The 18,057-nt window shown below is 41.6% G+C and overlaps 1 protein-coding gene across 2 annotated transcripts in view; it reads right to left on the bottom strand.

The window, feature by feature from the left end:
• EIPR1 (EARP complex and GARP complex interacting protein 1) overlaps positions 1 to 18,057 on the bottom strand; it is a 167,880-nt gene that overhangs the window by 119,757 nt on the left and 30,066 nt on the right. The gene's annotated exons all lie outside the window — the stretch shown is intronic.

Genomic DNA, 18,057 nt, shown 5'->3' with positions numbered 1-18,057 from the left:
GCCCACATTGGCGGGCACACCTAGCAGCTCTCCCTTCTCCTGTGAAACTGCCGAAACGAACATGCCAGCTCCTGCCTGGATCTCCTGGGCCTGTGGGGAGAAGAACCTGCACAAGCACAGCTACAGAGCAGTGGTAGAAACGTAGACATCTATGAAAAGATTGCGAAGGGGACACGAGCAAAGGAGTATGAAAGGGTTTAGCATCAGTGTCAAGTGAAAGCGAAGGAACTGTGCTAGACATACCACAAGGCCAGGAGGCCAATCAATCAATCTGGTGCTGAGCCACAGACCTACCACTTTTTACAATGAACTGCATGCCACACATGACTGAGACCTGGTCAGTATCCCGCAGACCACCATGCATACATTGGAGGAGATGGATACCCCTGTCATTAACAGTGAGAAAGGAGGAAGAGGAGGAGGAGGGTAGACACATGGCGGATTGGTGGGGGTTACTCAGCCATGCCACGAGCCAGGACCTGTTCCAGACTCCACCACAGTCTAGTCATTTCCACCACCTGAGCACAGATGAAAGTGAAGAAGGGGAATGAACCCTATGTAAGTATGCGCATGCATTTTCACTTACAAAGTTTAAATTTAAAGATGGTGCACAGCCCATTGCCAAGATAACAAGACACAGGCTATGTCTACTCTATAGCTTATGTTGGCATAAGTTATGTTGCTCAGGGGTGGGAATAAGTGCCAACTGCCATAAGTGCCAATATGGACAGTGCTATCTCTGTGGGAGAGCTTCTCCTGCAGACATAGCTACTGTTAGGGGGCTTATTCCTTCACCCACTTACTTCCCTGGTCCTTCTCGCATGAACAGAGAGCAACAATACCCGAAGTCCAAAGGTGCAAACAATTCCATGTTTATTGGGGTGAACTTCCAGCAAGCATGATTCCAGTTTCCTTCCTTAGTATCCTCCTTCCCAGCTCTGACACCACAGAGCCTTACACCTGTGTCCCTGTTCCCATTCCTACCCTTAGCCAAACATGATTCCAATTTTCTTACCCCCATTCCCTGTTCCCATCTCCCTCCCCCCCACACACACTCACCCCCTCCCACCCACACCCACTTCCTCATTGACTACAGATTATATAGTAAAACTTGAGTTCTGCTTAGCTATACCTTAACCAATCATTTTCCTGAAATTTAACTAACCAATCCTAACATATTGTAACATGATTATGTAACCAATTATATCCCACCACCTTAATTAGTTTACACCCAGCAAAATTAATTATACAGCAGACTGGAACAATCACAGAACCAGAGAGATTATACAGACAAACAATAGCAAAGTGGGAACTATAATGACAAAACAATACAGAAGTGAGGATTTCACATCCCAGCTATAGATAAGTGAGTTCTTGCCAGACAGGATGCTATCAAACTAAGTTTCCTTTTACATTTTCTAGGCACTTCCCTTTCTCTGGAGGTGATAGGAATACAATCCTGTCCTGATAGTGCCTAACAGCCCAATAGCACCTTATTTCAATGTGACTAGTTTGGAATGTGAGGATGTGACTGTTTGCTTCCCAGCTTATGGCTGCCTCTGCTGCTTAGCCAAAGGCCTTAGCCTAAGAACAGGGCCTCAGACTGTCACAGTAAGAGAAGGCCCTTACACCAGCAGATAGTGATTCTGATTCTTTCTTTTATACCTCTATAATTAGCCAAGTGATAAGAATACACCTAAATTCTTAGAGTATAGGCCTTTACAGACAGGCCTGAATATCTATATCCTAACAGCTACCACTGCTCGCAGAGGTGGTTTTATTATGCTGACAGGAGAGCTCTCTCCCATCAACCTAGATCAGTGGTGGGCAAACTGCGGCCCACGCTGCTTTCCGCAGCTCTCATTGGCCGGGAACAGCAAACCGTAGCCACTGGGAGCTGTAGGCAGCCATGCCTACAGACAGTCAATGTAAACAAACTGTCTCACGGCTCGTCAGCGGATTACCCTGATGGGCCGCTGGTTGCCCACCACTGGCACAGAGCGTCTTCACCAGACACACTGCTGCAGCGCTGTATTGTGGAAATGCCTACAGATATTGTCTTTTCATTGTTTCACTTGGACAAGCAGCAGCTGTGGTACAACAGAGATAGATTTGGTATCTGCTTTTCATTCCCAGAAGGATTAGGAGGGGTTGTGGGGGGCTGTGGAGCAGTTTGTGTACGCATATAGGGATGTCCCTTATATCCTCCCAAATGAAAATGAAACTTTCATGCAGAGACTCTGCAATCCTCTTCCTTAAGGTTTGTAGGGATGCCAGCTTTATTTCTGCCTCTACAGTAGGACCCTTTCCCATGCTACTCCGCCATGAGTTCATCTGGCAGCATTGCAGTAAACAGATTAGTGGCATATGGGCCTGGGCTGCTTTGGGATGTCAGTAGCAGCTGTGCTCTCTGAGCCTTTATTACCCTCAGGATTTAGCTATCAGCTAAAATCAACACCTCTTGTGGAAAATAATGCCAATATGCACTATGCTCTGTACTCGTACCCATGGAAGAGAGAGCAAAATGTTATTGTTTCATACAACCAAAAATCTTTAATACACCCCCTCCTTTCTTCCCTCTCACCCCTGGAAGGTCATACGCACCATGGCTAGTTCTGGAGATCAGTGCTGTGCAGACACTCCAAAGCTGAAGTGTCAATAAGCATGTCTTCTTAGAAGATTTTATGGGAATACGGGAAGGGAGTTTTGAAACATATCTTTCCCTTTCCATTGTGACTGTAAATCCAACGATACATTTCCCTGTTTTTATAAGAAGCTACTGTTGTTGCAGCCTTGAGGGGTTCCCTCTCTATACCTGCAGAACACCTAACTCTGATCATGAAAAAGAAGAGGACTAGGGAGGACACGTTCAGCAAGATCCTGCAAGCGAGTGCTTCAATCGGACCACAATCAAAGGGCCTGGAGGACAAACATGGCAGATGGCACGGAGAAGGAAAGAGCAGACACTAAAAAGACCGAGCAATCCCAGCAGGAAAGAGAGGGGGAGATGAACCAGGATACAATGAAGCTTCTTAGACAGGAAATCCAAACGCTGAAGACCCTGGCTGATCTACAGGTCCAAAAATCCCAGACTCCCCAGCCTTTGCAGTCCTTAGAGAATATGGTAGCTCCCTTCACGCCCAACATACCATGTAGCATCACAGGCTGTATCCTTACTCTCAGCCCTCCTCACTGGGGGACAGCAAGGAAAACCACAGCTTCATATACATCAATTGTGGTTCTCATAGGTGAGTTTATGTGTAGCCACAACAGACTACATTTCTGCAATGAAATGGACAGAAATGTTTGCTGCTTTGATCGTTTAAAAATTCCATTCTGTTAATTTATGTTAGGAATCTGTATTCCATTGTCTGTTTCTTGCACATTCTTTTTCTGTACTCCTTTTGCCATTCAATACATTTCTACTTTTTGCAAATAAAATCTTCTTTATTAGTTAGAACACACATTGTAGAATGCAGGGTGGTACCCAAGCATCCAGTAGTTGTAAGCGTACAACACCACAGAGGTCAGAGATAAAGCTCATTCAGATGTATAAGTGTATGATAAACAAGCACAGTCGTAGTTAGAAGCATACAAGCAATATACAATTCCTAACAGTTCCCAAAGCTTCAGGCCCAGAGAACAGTCCAGCACCAAACAATGTGTCTGACCGTTCAAGTGCTCTTTCAAAGACTCTCAACAGCATAGCTCCATGTTGAGCTCTTGGAATGGCTCACATCTGGCTGTTTAAACTCAGCAGCCAGTTTCTCCACCTCCAGCCTCCATCCTGGCTTTTCCTCTTTGGCTTTTCCTCTTTGCCTCACAGATATTACATAGGACACAACAAGCAATTTTTCTCACAGAAGTGACAATCTAGTGAGTAAACACAGGCAGCATCCCTTCAATCTACCAAACGCAGATACAACTGTCATTCTGCCACCTGCTGAGCCGGTAGTTGAATCTTTCCCTGGTGCTACTGAAGTGGCCAGTGTGCCTTCATGAGGTGTCAAGATAGATTCATGAGCCTGGGCAGCAAGGAGTAGGTGGGTCCCCCCAGAATCACTATTGGCATTTCAATATCACCAGTGGTAAATCTGTAGGTTGGGAAAGAATGTCCCTGTCTGCAACTTCCTGAACAGTCCTGTGATCTTAAAGATGCGAATATCATGCACCTTCCCTGAACAACTCCCACTGATATCAGTGCAGCATCCCTGGGGATCCACCAACACTTGCTTAACCAAAGAAAGTTAGCTCTGTCTGTTGCTCCATGGCAAGATGGGCTGATCCCAAAACAGAGATGTGTATGCCATCCAATGCCCCGCGATAGTTCAGGAACCCCACTGTTGCAAATCCATCCACTATTTCCTGCATATTGCTGAGAATCACAGTCCTGCATAGCAGAAGACGATTAATGGACCTACACACTTGCATGACAACGGCCCCCACTGTGGATTCTGCCACTGACCAGTAGCTATCCAGAATTGCAAGCTTCAAGAATATAACTGCCACTCGCTTCTCAACAGTCAATGCAGCTCTCATGCTGGTGTCACTGTGCTGGAGAGCTGGGGCAAGCTCAGCACACAGATCCAGGAATGTGGCCTTTCATATCTGAAAGTTCTACAGCCACTGCTCATCGTCCCAAACCTGCATTACAATGTGATCCCTCTAGTCAGTGTTCTTTTCGCAGGCCCAGAAACAATGCTACCAACAACAACCTTGAACAACCTTGAATTGTTTTTTGCCATGTCCCTTTGCAATCTGTCCTCACAGGAATAATCACATCTCCGCTATTGAGGTACTTCCTGTGGGTCTGCAAATACTGGAGGATTGCGCATCCTGTATTTGCTATGCTCATGAGAGCAGTGCAGATTTCTGCAAGCTCCAAGGTTCTGTTAGAGATGGCGGACACTGAAAAGCACTGCAGGGATTTGTGGGATTTTTTTTTAAAAGGCACACAAATATGGGATATGGCATTATGGGATGGAGAAAATTGCATACTGAAAACTTGACCCCGAGCTCCCAAAGATCCTTGGGTGAGTCATTTCTACCCCACAACACATTGCGAAAGTTTCCCAAAAGGCATTACACAGCACGGTGACATGTAGCACACTGGGATACTACCTGGGGTGCACTGTACTTTGCATCAACATAACCAGTCCTGGTGAGTAAACACAGCGACAACGCAAACAGCCAAATATGCATGTGCACGAGTGATATACAAACTCTGGTGGCTGTACACCAAGTCACTTGCATCAACTGAAGACTGTAGTGTAGACATGGCCTGACTAATAGAATTACACGTGGAATGAATTTGGCATATCATGTAAACTACACAAAATATTGAGCCCAGATCCCCTACCATTACCTATGGTTCATCTCCTTTGGATGTATCTGTCAAAATATTAATCATCATGCTTTTTCTTAGCTCTATATATGTTACCTTACATCCACTTATGAAAAAACACCTTTTGAGCATGTTATTCAGACTCTGATCTGTCGGTTCTGCTGTGTTGCTGGTTAACTCATTTTTACACTAACAAATTCAGCCACTTCTGGAAGTGAAGTCTCTACTAGGTAATTTCTGCTAAATAAATAAATAACTTTTCACCTCTGAAGAGCTTCTCATCCAGCTATCTGAAAGTACTTCAAGACACATACAGGCAAAGTCATTTATCCAAAGCAACACAGCGAGTCAGTGGCAAAGCTTGAAATAGAAGCCAGATTTTCTGATACCCTGTCTGGTGCTGTATCCATAGGGCCACACAGCCAATCTAAGTGAGCTGAGCTATGAACCATAATGGTAGCTCGTGTGCTCTTTCCCTATAGTACGAACCATTACTTTTTTCTAATATCAGTGCCTTCTTTTTGAGCATAATCCATTTTTATCCTTTATACCAACTCCCTCCAACATACCACTTACTAAATTTATAGATCATTACTTTGTACGTGTACAATACGTAAACCTGTAGATTATGCTTGGTTTCTTCTTTTTGCTATTAGCTTAACAGCATACTATACCTATTGCTGGTGTCCCAGAGTCTGAGGCAGTGAGCAATTAAGGATTTTTTAGTTATAGTTCAAAAACATGAATTCCACAAAAGTGGAAATTAATATTTATATCTATCTTTCTATGAACATAGGAACTGCCATACTGGTTACGACCTGAGGTCCACATAATCCAATATCCTGTCTCTGGCAGCAGCCAGCACCAGATACACCTTCCTCTGAAGCAAGAAAACCCCACAGTAGGCAGATAATCTGCCCCCCATAAAGGTCTCAACCCAATCTTGAATGGACAAAGGTTTAAACTTTGAAACATGTGGTTGCATCTCCCTTCCAATACCCCTTGTTGTTATTAACTATTATTTATTATTTGTATTACCATAGTACCAAGGAACCCTCATGCTAGGTGCTGCACAAACATAACAAAGACTGCTCCTGCCCCACAGACTATACCTTTGGATATTCTTGTTATCCATGAGTGTACAATCCCTCTCTGAATCTTGCTAAATTCCCGTGGCAATGAATACAACAGTCTAATTATATATTATGTGAAAAAGTATTTCCTTGTTATCAGTTTTGAATTAATCATCTTTCAATTTCATTGAATGTTCCTTTGTTCTTGTGTTAAGAGAGAGAACAGAAGTTCCTGATCTACCTTCTCTCAACCATTCATTATTTTGTATACCTTTATCATGTCCCCTTATTCATCTAATTTTAAGGTACTTCCATGGCCCTCATGAGTGAGTTTTTCCACAAATTATTAAATGAATTTTACCCTGATGACACTCCTGTAATGTAAGGAAATAATATCCTCATGTTACAGATTGGGAATTGAGGCACAGGACAGATTAAGTGACTTGCCCAGGGTCAAAGAGGAAGTCTTGTGGCACAGCCAGGAATTAAATCCAAGGGACCTTGATTCCAAGTCCAGTGTTGTATCCATGAGACCATTCTTCCTACCGTACAGATGGCAAGTTCATGCAGATATCTCCAAAATTCACCACCAATTAACATCAATTCCATACAAGCAATACTGATACAAGTCAGTAACAAGAGCACGAACATTTGATTACCTGATTTAGAAAACAAATTAAATACTCAGTAGTTTATTTGTACGGTCAGTATACCTTACCCCCATAGCCTTGCAGGAAAGAAACATTTTTAGTTGTTACCAAAACTAATTCTAACTTTTTTCAGCCTACTTTCCTTCATTTTTTCCTGTGCAATTGAGACTAATGACCTAACCAATTTCAAACACCAATCCTGAACACTGTCTTTGTGACCAACACACCACATTCAGATTCTGAAGCTTTTATTTTAAACAGTTTATACGGTTAATCTTGCAAGCACGAACCAAGTGGTATAAATCCCTGCAGTAAGATCTTCCTGAGCCCAAAAACATACAACCTGAAACAATTACTAACATATGTGAACTATCCAGTCTCCCATTCATTTAACTGGGGTATTGATTCTAAAACCTAATGACAATAACATAAATGTCAAGAAATTATTCTATTACTGATCATTTTATAGGATGGTATGGAGAGCGAATTGGGAGTTGCTCCAGGAAGGAAAATACAGAGAGAAGAAAGGAAGAACACAAAGGCAGGAAGGAAGGGAAAAAAATAGAAAAGAGGATGATTAAAAAAAAGGGGGCGGGGGGATGTAACAGTGGTCAGAGAAATAGCATCACTCAGCAGAGAAACCTAAGATGGAAAACAAAGCACCTCACAAATCATAACAATTTACAGCAATAGTCTACCATGCTTACTGAAGTCAAGTAGTAACTTACTGTGAAGTATTCCCACTGTTTTCCATTGACCTATTGTAGAGTAAGGTACTATGCAACATCAGCAAAGGTGGCACAATCCACCCTTACATTTTTAGTTACTACATAAAGGCCATACTCTATTTCTGAACCTTATAAGACAGACCAGCCCTGCCTCCCTGCCCCAGCCAATATCTATTTCCTCCAATTTGTTCTCTCTCACAGGAGAGCTTCTTTGGCTATAAGCACCCTAACTATGTGGAGTTCCTCCATTACAAATATGATCTCTCCATCAACCCTTACATTTTTCCTAGCCGAACAACTTTACTTCTCCACCCTGATGAACTATCTCCGTAATCCCAGCCACCCATTTGCCATATTTGACTCCTCCTTTAAAAACCTCAACACCTTTCATGCTTTCCCCTCTCAGGTCAGGATCTCACTAATGTTTTCAGTGACAAAGTTAATGAGATCTAACATGACTTACCCAGTGTCCTCTTCCCATTCACCCTTGTCCCCTTCCCTCTAACCTCTTCTCCTACCACTCTCTCCTTCTTCTCCCTTGTCACCGAGCTAAGTTTCTTGACTGTTCCTTCTCCTGCAACGTCTACCTGCCCAAGTGACTGCATCCCATCTCCAGTCTCTACCCTCACTTCCTCCCTTACCCATCATCTCAGTCTCTCACTCTGCACAAGTTCCTTCTCCTCGCAAGCATGCTCTAATAACTCCCACTCTTGAATCCATCTGCCTCTCCAGTGAAAGCCTCATCTCTCCAAATATGATTAATACACAGTCTACAACCACTGCACTGACTTCCTCTACTTCAAACTTTTTTTTTAAAACCCTCCAGTCTGACTTCTGCCCTCTTCACTGAAACTGCTCTTCTAGTCTCAAATGACCACTGCCTGGACAAATGCTAGCAGCTTACACCATTTTCAACCCTCTTTGGACTCTAGCAGTATGAGACCACTGACCACTCTCTACTTCATTAAATTCTGTCCTGCATTGGCTTTTAAGTCAATAAGAGAATCAGGAGAGAGGACCGACTCCAACTGGTCCTTCACCATCTCCTTCTTTCAGCATCTCCCAAGACTCAGTCCTTGGTCCTCTGCTCTATCAGATCTGTGACTATCAACATATTTGCTCATAAAATCAAAGACCTTAAATTCTTACTTTTTTCTGGCTATAAATTGCATCTTCTGTGTCAGAAGAGTGGGTCTTCCCTTTAGCAATCTCCTCACTTGAGGGTAAATAAAAAGGGCAGAGACAGATGGCAAAGCAGCTTCTTTAGACAGTGTATCAATCAAAAACAAGAACAAGATTCACCTACACCTCCTCCTCGCTGAACAATCTCTCCTCCCACAAATTTAAAAGGTTTATTTATTTTATACTCCCAATGCCAAAGAAGAAGATTATACTGGAATTGCAACAAGCATCATCATTAATGAATCCATGTATTCTAAAGGCTCCTGTCTCTGTCTCTCCACAAGGTTTCCACTTTCCTCACCTAGCCCTGGAGGTAAGGTTAGAAATTTGTAGTTTCCTGTAACATTTAAATACAAAATTATATTAGCTACACTCCAGTCCACAGGTACTTCCCCCCATCCTCAGCATGCTTTAAAAGTCTCTTAAAATGGCTTTCCTATTTCCCTGGATACATTGTGAAAATTAAGTAATGCAGAGAGAATATATGTGTTGTATTTCAACTAGGCCTGGTGCTTTGTCAGCTTTTCCTTATTTTAATTTCCCCAATTTCTCCGCTCTAGCATAATATACAGCCTTTTTGGCATTTCACCTTAATCCAGGGAAAAATTTATCCTAGTCTAAGACATGATGCTTTCCAGCTCCTAATAATATCTACTACAAACTTCAAATACTTTCCTTTGGTAGGGGTACTGAATGGCTATGCTTGGATGGCTACTGGTTTCTTATATATCTGAAGCCTAATTTATCTTCATGATGGAAAGAGTCCAGCGGAGGGCAACAAAAATTATTAGGGGGCTGGAGCACATGACTTATGAGGAAAGGCTGGGGAACGGGGATTATTTAGTTTGCAGAAGAGAAGAATGAGGGGAGATTTGATAGCTGCTTTTCACTACCTGAAAGGGGGTTCCGAAGAGGATGGATCTAGACTGTTCTCAGTGGTACCAGACGACAGAACAAAGAGTGCAGTGGGGGAGGTTTAGGCTGGATATTAGGAAAAACTTTTTCACTAGGAGGGTGCTGCAGCACTGGAATACTGGTTACCTAGGGAGGTGGTGGAATCTCCTTCCTTAGACGTTTTTAAGGTCAGGCTTGAAAAAGCCCTGTCTGGGATGATTTTGCTGGGGATTGGTCCTGCTTTGACCAGAGGGTTGCACTAGATGACCTCCTGAGGTCCCTTCTGTCAAGGTTCCTTCCCCACTTTGAACTCTAGGGTACAGATGTGGGAACCTGCATGAAAGACCCCCTAAGCTTATTCTTACCAGCTTCGGTTAAAAACTTCCCCAAGGTACAAACTTTGCCTTGTCCTTGAACTATATGCTGCCACCACCAACCGTTTTAAACAAAGAACAGGGAAAGAGACCACTTGGAGACGTCTTCCCCCAAAATATCCCCCCAAGCCCTCACCCGCTTTCCTGGGGAAGGCTTGATAAGAATCCTCACCAATTTGTACAGATGAACACAGATCCAAACCCTTGGATCTTAAGAACAATGAAAAAGCAATCAGGTTCTTAAAAGAAGAATTTTAATTAAAGAAAAGGTAAAAGAATCACCTCTGTAAAATCAGGATGGTAAATATCTTACAGGGTAATCAGATTCAAAACACAGAGAATCCCTCTAGGCAAAATCTTAAATTACAAAAAGACACAAAAACAGGAATATACATTCCATCCAGCACAGCTTATTTTACCAGCCATTAAACAAAAGGAAATCTACCGCATTTCTAGCTAGATTACTTACTAACTTAACAGAAGTGCTGAGGCTGCCTTCCTGATCTGTTCCTGGCAAAAGCATCACACAGATAGAAAAACCCTTTGTTTCCTCCCTCCTCCAGATTTGAAAGTATCTTGTCCTCTCATTGGTCATTTGGGTCAGGTGCCCGCTAGGTTACCTTAGCTTCTTAACCCTTTACACGTGAAAGGGTTTTGCCTCTGGCCAGGAGGGATTTTATACCACTGTATACAGAAAGGTGGTTACCCTTCCCTTTATATTTATGACACCTTCCAACTCTGATATTCTATGATTCTATGATTTGACCCATTACTACATTATTTCACTCATTCATTCATATCTTTATTTTACAGTTGCATTCTTGATCCTGACTTTGTCCCATCTTCAGTCTTGCTTGATATTTACAGAGTATATTTCCACTCAAGTTGGTTTGCTTTTGCTAATTACTTTGTCTCCCTTTTTATTCATACTTTAAAAATGTCATTCCTGCCCAGTTCTAATTTAGCAAATGTGACTCTTCACTTTTAACTGACTGGAGCTAGGTCAGGATAGTATGGGCCATGGGAGTGCAAAGTTCCCAGCATTGTTCTGCCAGTGCGCCTCATTTAACTCGAGCCTTCTTCCTATTTCACTAGTGGGCCACTCTCTGGAATATACTATAATCTGGGCCAGGCTGGAGATGGTATTTTTGTGATATGGACAAATATCCACGGGGGAATGAAACCCGAGAACCAAATTCATTTCAGTTTTGACCTAACCAAGATGAATGCAGGTTTTCAGAGTCGGACTGTTTGCCAGTTAGCCTAGTGAACTACAGTTATTCCTTATTACTATTTTTATTACTAAATGCTACTCAAAACCTATGAACCTAGGACTACTTTCTTTCAACTATCCACTATTTTCCCCCAACCACTCCAAGACCATCTGATTTTTATTTTTTTTTTTGGGGGGGGTGGGGAGAGACGTAGTTTGCAGTCTACTGCAATTTACCATTCTGTGTTTAGTGTCAAATTTAATTTCAGGCCTAATAAACTGTTAATTGATTTCTCAAAGTCTTTGCTACTTTCGGGTTTTCAATCATAGCCTGTTCTGCGTAAAATGAAGTTTAATATGGCTTATTTTGTGATTAATTCACATACCTATATGAAGCGAGAGGGGGGGGGAAAAGCTTGATGCACCAGTTTGTTTTGTGAATACATTCCAATATTGCTTACTAATGAAGAAATTCATCCTGGGTAATTTAACTCTTCTCTTTACCATTACTTGAGTCTTCCTTCCCTCCCACTCCTTGCACATTCAAACAGCTTTTACTCCATTTCTCTGTGTTGGCCTCCTCACAGCTTCAGGTATACCCCCGCGTGCCCCAAGAATTAAAGGGTCATCATTTGTTAAATGCAACTCATCTGGAGCTATATACTTTTTTTTTTTTTTTATGTCATACACACATGAAAAATCCCCTTGTCTACACCAGTTTATGTTCTTATCCAAAGCCCACTGAAGTCAATTAAAAAGACTCCCACCAACTTCAGTGGGCTTTGGATGAGACCGTATGCTACCATACTCTCAAACTTTTAATTTTGTCTTGTCCATGAACTTGAAGAAAGAATAATTAGTATCTAAAAAGAGACAGCTAACTACTAAACAGATCCTATTGCCAACCTGCCCTCGTTCCTTAAATTTGGTTTTCAGATTCTAAAATAATTCTATGACTATCCTTGGACATAACCTTCTACAATTACTGCATTATAGGCAGCGCAGGTAGCAAAACCTGTAGTTAAGGATGGCTAACACTTCCCATTCTAAGACCCTATTTTCAGTTGCTTATAACTTTGCAAAACTTTAACAGTTAGGGCTCAAGTTTTCCATGCCATGCATCTGCCTCAGACTGAATTTTTTTTGTTTTTGAAAGTTTCATAAAAAATGACACAGCTGTTTCTCAAAAAGAGGCTAGGGAAAACTGTTTTGCCCATAATAATAAAAAAAAATCTTAAATTGTTGCACTTGAGAAGCTCTTGTGTCTCCTTGTTTTGGAGCAGGGACTTGAAATTTGGGAGTTGTGTCAGGGATGAGTCTTTTCTCCATGAAAATCCAACTAAATTAGGCCAAGTTACAAGCCTTTGAAGTCTCAATACGCTAGGGTGACCAGACAGCAAGTGTGAAAAATCGGGATGGGGGAGGCTAATAGGAGCCTATATAAGAAAAAGCCCCAAATATCAGGACTGTCCCTATAAAAATCGTGACATCTGGTCACCCTACAGTACACGTACGCTGAGACACATTCAATTTTGGCAATCAAATTGAAGACTGTCGGTACTGAGCATGCTCCAGCCGAGACTACGGAGTCTGAGCAGGACTTGCCATGCAATTGCTTCTTTCCCTGTCCTGGGTACCAGGCACAGGAACTCAGAACAAGGACATTATCTGGCCTGTGTTCTCAATATGCCCACTGCTGGCACTCAGGCAGTGAGAAGGAAAAAAGCAATCTGTCTGAATGCAGAGGGGAGGAGCAGCAGCAAGAACAGGCTTGAAGGGATCAGAGACAAGCAGTCTATAACACAAGGGTACACTCCTCTCAGAAACGGGAATGGATCACAGGATTCCCAAGCGTCACCATTCGTCTGCCATCAGCAAATAGCCATGAAACCCACCCACTGGCAAAATGTGTGCCTCATATAAGTCTAATGGCTGCCCCACATAGAGGATGACAACCAATTACCACCATCAATTACTCTGTCCAAATAGAAGAAACTCTGTACTGCAAATCTAAAGGCTCCAACCCTGCTGTTAAAACATGCAGATATCAATAGGGTTTCACATCATGGAACTTGTATTTTCACTTTTTTTTAATTACATACAAAAACATTAAATGAACAGTAAGGTTGCAAAGTCAGGTGTTCAAAAGTTAGAAAGCAGCAGAACAACCAACATGGCAAACAAGAATTAAGTTTGTCTGTGCAACCTTAAATTTGGCTCCCTTGTGCACATGCATTACAATATAGTCTTTAATTACATGATCACATATTATGTTTAACTTTCTACAGGATCACTGCCTAATTCAACGCCAGAGTGGACAATGCTCAAATGAAGCAGGATTGCATAGTGAATGAGATTGCCTGTAGGATCCCTGCCTCATTTCTTGCAAAATTTGGAAAGTGTGTAATAAATGAAGCACTGAATTGTAGGAAGAGAATGGAGGTTCTCATGGTTAAGGCAACTGAATGGATTCTATCCCTGCCTCTAGCATGGAGTTTCTACACAATGCTAGTCAAGTCTCTTAAAAATCAAACTTTTCATAGACAGCCACTAATTGTGTTTTCACTTTCTGGGTGCCCAATTTGAGACACCTAGAGTCTGATTAGCAGACGTGCTGAGTACTCCCTCTAGTGCAACTGGAGTCAATGGGAGCTGTGCTCTGAAGAACGTGCTATACAATGCCGAGTACACTGACAAATCAGTCCACAGCTTCTCAAGCTGAGAGCCCCAAAACAGTGTGCACTTTTAATCTTGATGTGAATGTGCCTCCGTTTCCCATCTTTAAAATTCAAATAATACTCTCATCTCACAGAGATGTTGGGAAAATAAACTCAATCATTTTTGTGAAGCACTCAGAAGTTATAATGATGACTGCCATAGATAAGATCGTTCTCAGAGCAGTGTTTGCTTTGCGTGTTGTAAACCAGGCCAGCAGCCACACATTGAACAAAAAGGATAAAATAAAACATAAGAGCTGTTCATTCCGTGAGCACTGCACATTTTGTCGATTGAATGAGGCAATGAGCTTGTGGAAAATGTGTGTGTCATGTCATTAAAGACTTCTTATAATGCATCTGCAAAAGGGGGCAGAATTAAGATTGCACAAGCATCCTTATTTCTGACATTTCTTAATATTTGAGTGCTTGACTTTACAACCTTAGCGGTCTTTTTAAAAAAAAAGGGCAGGGGGAGGGACATAACATGTAGTTTGCTTTTAAGGAAAGGATAGAGGGTCACTAATATAGTAGTAAAGCAAGGTATATAATAAATATTGTCTAACATACCTATAAGGTTCTTTTATTCACCATGCCCGTCTTTACCATTCCAGCTTGTAAGGTTACACAGACCCTGATATGAATGATGAGTGATTTTAAAATGTATCTTGCAAAGCTGATTTCAACAGAAGTTGAAACATGAGAAGAGTTACGGTTTTTCTAAAAATATTTTGGTTAACCTTGATGTTAAAATCCCTACAGGAAAAGTTTAAATTGTTTCATGATCAACTCTTTATAATGAGTTAATTTATGCTCTATTTCCCTCTATCGTAAGGATCCACGCAAATGTTCCATTTCAAAAATCTAAAGGATAAGTAATTTTTAGAGGCCCTAGGTGGAGTGAAATTCTCTATGCTGCAAGAAATCTTACCATAGGGGTATGGGAAGGGAAAAGTTATTTACCTTATATTTATACTTTTCTGAAGACATGATCTTCCAGGAGTCTCACTCCTAACAGAGATTGGTTGAACCCCAAACTCTAAAGATTTTCTTTATTTCTAAAAGGACAGCAGAAGCTAAAAGCACTATGAGAACATGAACTCCCTCTGTTACTGGTCATCACCTACCAGTACCATCATCATTGGAACCTCAAATTAGTCTTCTATTACTGGGAAATGAAAGGCTGCCCACACAAAACAAAGCCAATTCCAAAAATAGGAGAGGGGGGAAGTCAGTGCCTTAAAATGGCAATAATAAAGATAAAAAACACCTAAAAAAGGCTCCCCTCCAGATTCTGAGGGAGATAGGTAGGTGAATGAAATTCTTTCAAGAATATCTTCAAAGAAGCAGAAGTAGATGCAAATGTTTCCTTTTCTAAAGACACCATCTGCGCAAGATTTCCATGCCTGGGTCATGTCCAGACTAGGAAATCAGATGTTGCTTTAAGCTGTGTTAGTTAGCACATTTTAAAACAGGTCCTTGTACCTAGAATAGACACGGCAAGTTGTGTTTAAAAACATTAGCTCATTGTAGTTAATATTGGGCTCTGCCTTAGGGATGGCTATGCTCAGCTAACACAGTTTAAAACAATCTATTTTCCTAGTGTAGACATGGCCTTGGAGAGCAGCAAGGCCCAAGCTATTATCTGCCGACTCTTACATCCTTTCTACTCATGGAACCATTCAGCTCTTGGAACCAAGGATCATTAGATACTACTGGAGACCAGCACCCTGCTGGCGCTTCTGAGCCAGCAGCAGCCTGAGAGCTGAAAGCTCAGCAAAACAGAAAGAAACTAAATGAGAACAGAACCTAATGCAAGGAGGTTAATCAAAGCAAAGGAGCTGAAATGGGCTGAGAGCCAGAAGGGGAGATAAAGAGGTAGACCGACAATGGGAAAGAAGAATGTGACCAGAAAATTTCAAGGGCAGTGGTTAATATCAAGGGTAGCAAGTGACCAGAAGCAGGGGGTGGTTCACAGTCCAACCCACTACCATCTTTAGGAACAGAAACACGTATTACTGATGGGGGTGGAAGTGAGGGTAGTATCTGCCTGTCTCACTTTAGGGAGCTTAAATCCAGGAGTGAGAAATATGCACAGATGGTACTCTTTAGAGAAGACAAGAAACTAGTTTCTTGCAAATCAATGAGATCAGGAATTAATGTTGTAAAAAAGAATGGATGTTGTAGAAGAGTAGTCTCAGTAGAAATTTGATGTATATCCTTACCCAAAGCATTAAAATACACACAAGAAAACCTTGAGTCATGACTAATTCTTTGATGAGCCTCACTTGTCTTTGGATGCAGTGATTTATGGCTCTAAAAGATAAAGAAATCTCCTGTGTGAAAGTAACACTTTCCTGCCATTGATCCTGAAATGACCTCCAGCTACTGGGATGGAATATTATTTCCAAGTTTACAAGAAAATAGTGGCCCTGAACAGTTTCCATTACAATCTGTCTTTAAATAAGAAAAATAAAGGAAGAAAGGTATGGCCAACTAAGTTGTAATGAAAACCCTATAAATCTAGATAAATGTAATAAAAAGCAGGCAAGAGAAATACATGGGAAAAATAAATTTATACAAAACCAGCAGGTCCAGATGCGTACATTCCAGGGTGTTTAGATTTAGCTAATTAAGCCATCCACAATTATTTCTGAAGAGATAAGAAAAACGTGAGAGATACCAGCAGTCTGGAATAAAAATAACCGTACACAAATGTGGAATGCATTTGCAAAGAAATAAGGAATACACATTCCTGATAAATGCAAAGTTGGGCACCTAAAAATATTAGCAAGTTTAAGGCAGGAGGGGCTGAGGAAGGAATACTTCCTTTAAAGGATAACAAAACAAAACAAAATAGAGATCAGAGGCTTCTAAAAAACACCATAAGATAAACTTTAATTTTTAAAATCAAGTTGCATAAGTAGTAGTAGAAGGGAACACAATGAATGTATAATATTTAGATTTTACTTAAATAAGTATTTAATACAGTGCTTAGCAAAATCTTAATGGAAGAGTTAATAGAAACTGAGCTGGAAAAGAGCACTGTCACATAGACTGAAAATCAATTGAAAAACCATAAACAAAAAGGCAATGATAAATGACCATATACTGAGTTTGGGGAAGGTATCCATCCAGTGGTATACCAGATGGATTGTTGTCAAATCTAGGTTTAATATCTTTATTAATTTATAGGACAAAGGGGGTAAAAACAAACACAGAATCATAGAAGATTAGGGTTGGAAGAGACCTCTGGAGTTCATCTAGTCCAACCCCTTGCTCAAAACAGGACCAACATAAACTAAATCATCCCAGCCAAGGCTTTGTCAAGCCGGGCCTTAAAAACAAGTAAGGATGGAGATTCCACCACCTCCTTAGGTAACCCATTCCAATGCTTCACTACCCTCCTAGTGAAATAGTGTTTCCGAATATCCAGTGTAGACTTCCCCCACTGCAACTTGAGACCACTGCTCCTTGTTCTGTCATCTGCCACCACTGAGAACAGCCTAGCTCCATCCTTTGGAACCTCCCTTTGGTAGTTGAAGGCTACTATAAATCCCCCCTCACTCTTCTCTTCTGCAGACTAAACAAGCCCAGTTCCCTCAGCCTCTCCTTGTAAGTCATGTGCCCCAGCCCCCTAATCATTTTCATTGCCCTCCACTGGACTCTCTCCAATTTGTCCACATCCTTTCTGAAATGGAGGGACTAAAACTGGACGCAATACTCCAGGTGTGGCCTCACCAGTCCCGAGTAGAGGGGAATAATCACTTCCCTTGATCTGCTGGCAATGCTCCTACTAATGCAGCCCAATATGCCGTTGGCCTTCTTGGCAACAAGGGCACACCACTGACTCATATCCAGCTTCTCATCCACTGTAATCCCCAG

The sequence above is a fragment of the Lepidochelys olivacea genome (assembly GCF_965140295.1).
Source record: "Lepidochelys olivacea isolate rLepOli2 genome assembly, chromosome: 3".
Lineage (NCBI taxonomy): Eukaryota > Metazoa > Chordata > Testudines > Cheloniidae > Lepidochelys > Lepidochelys olivacea.
This window is presented reverse-complemented; position numbering and strand designations above follow the sequence as displayed.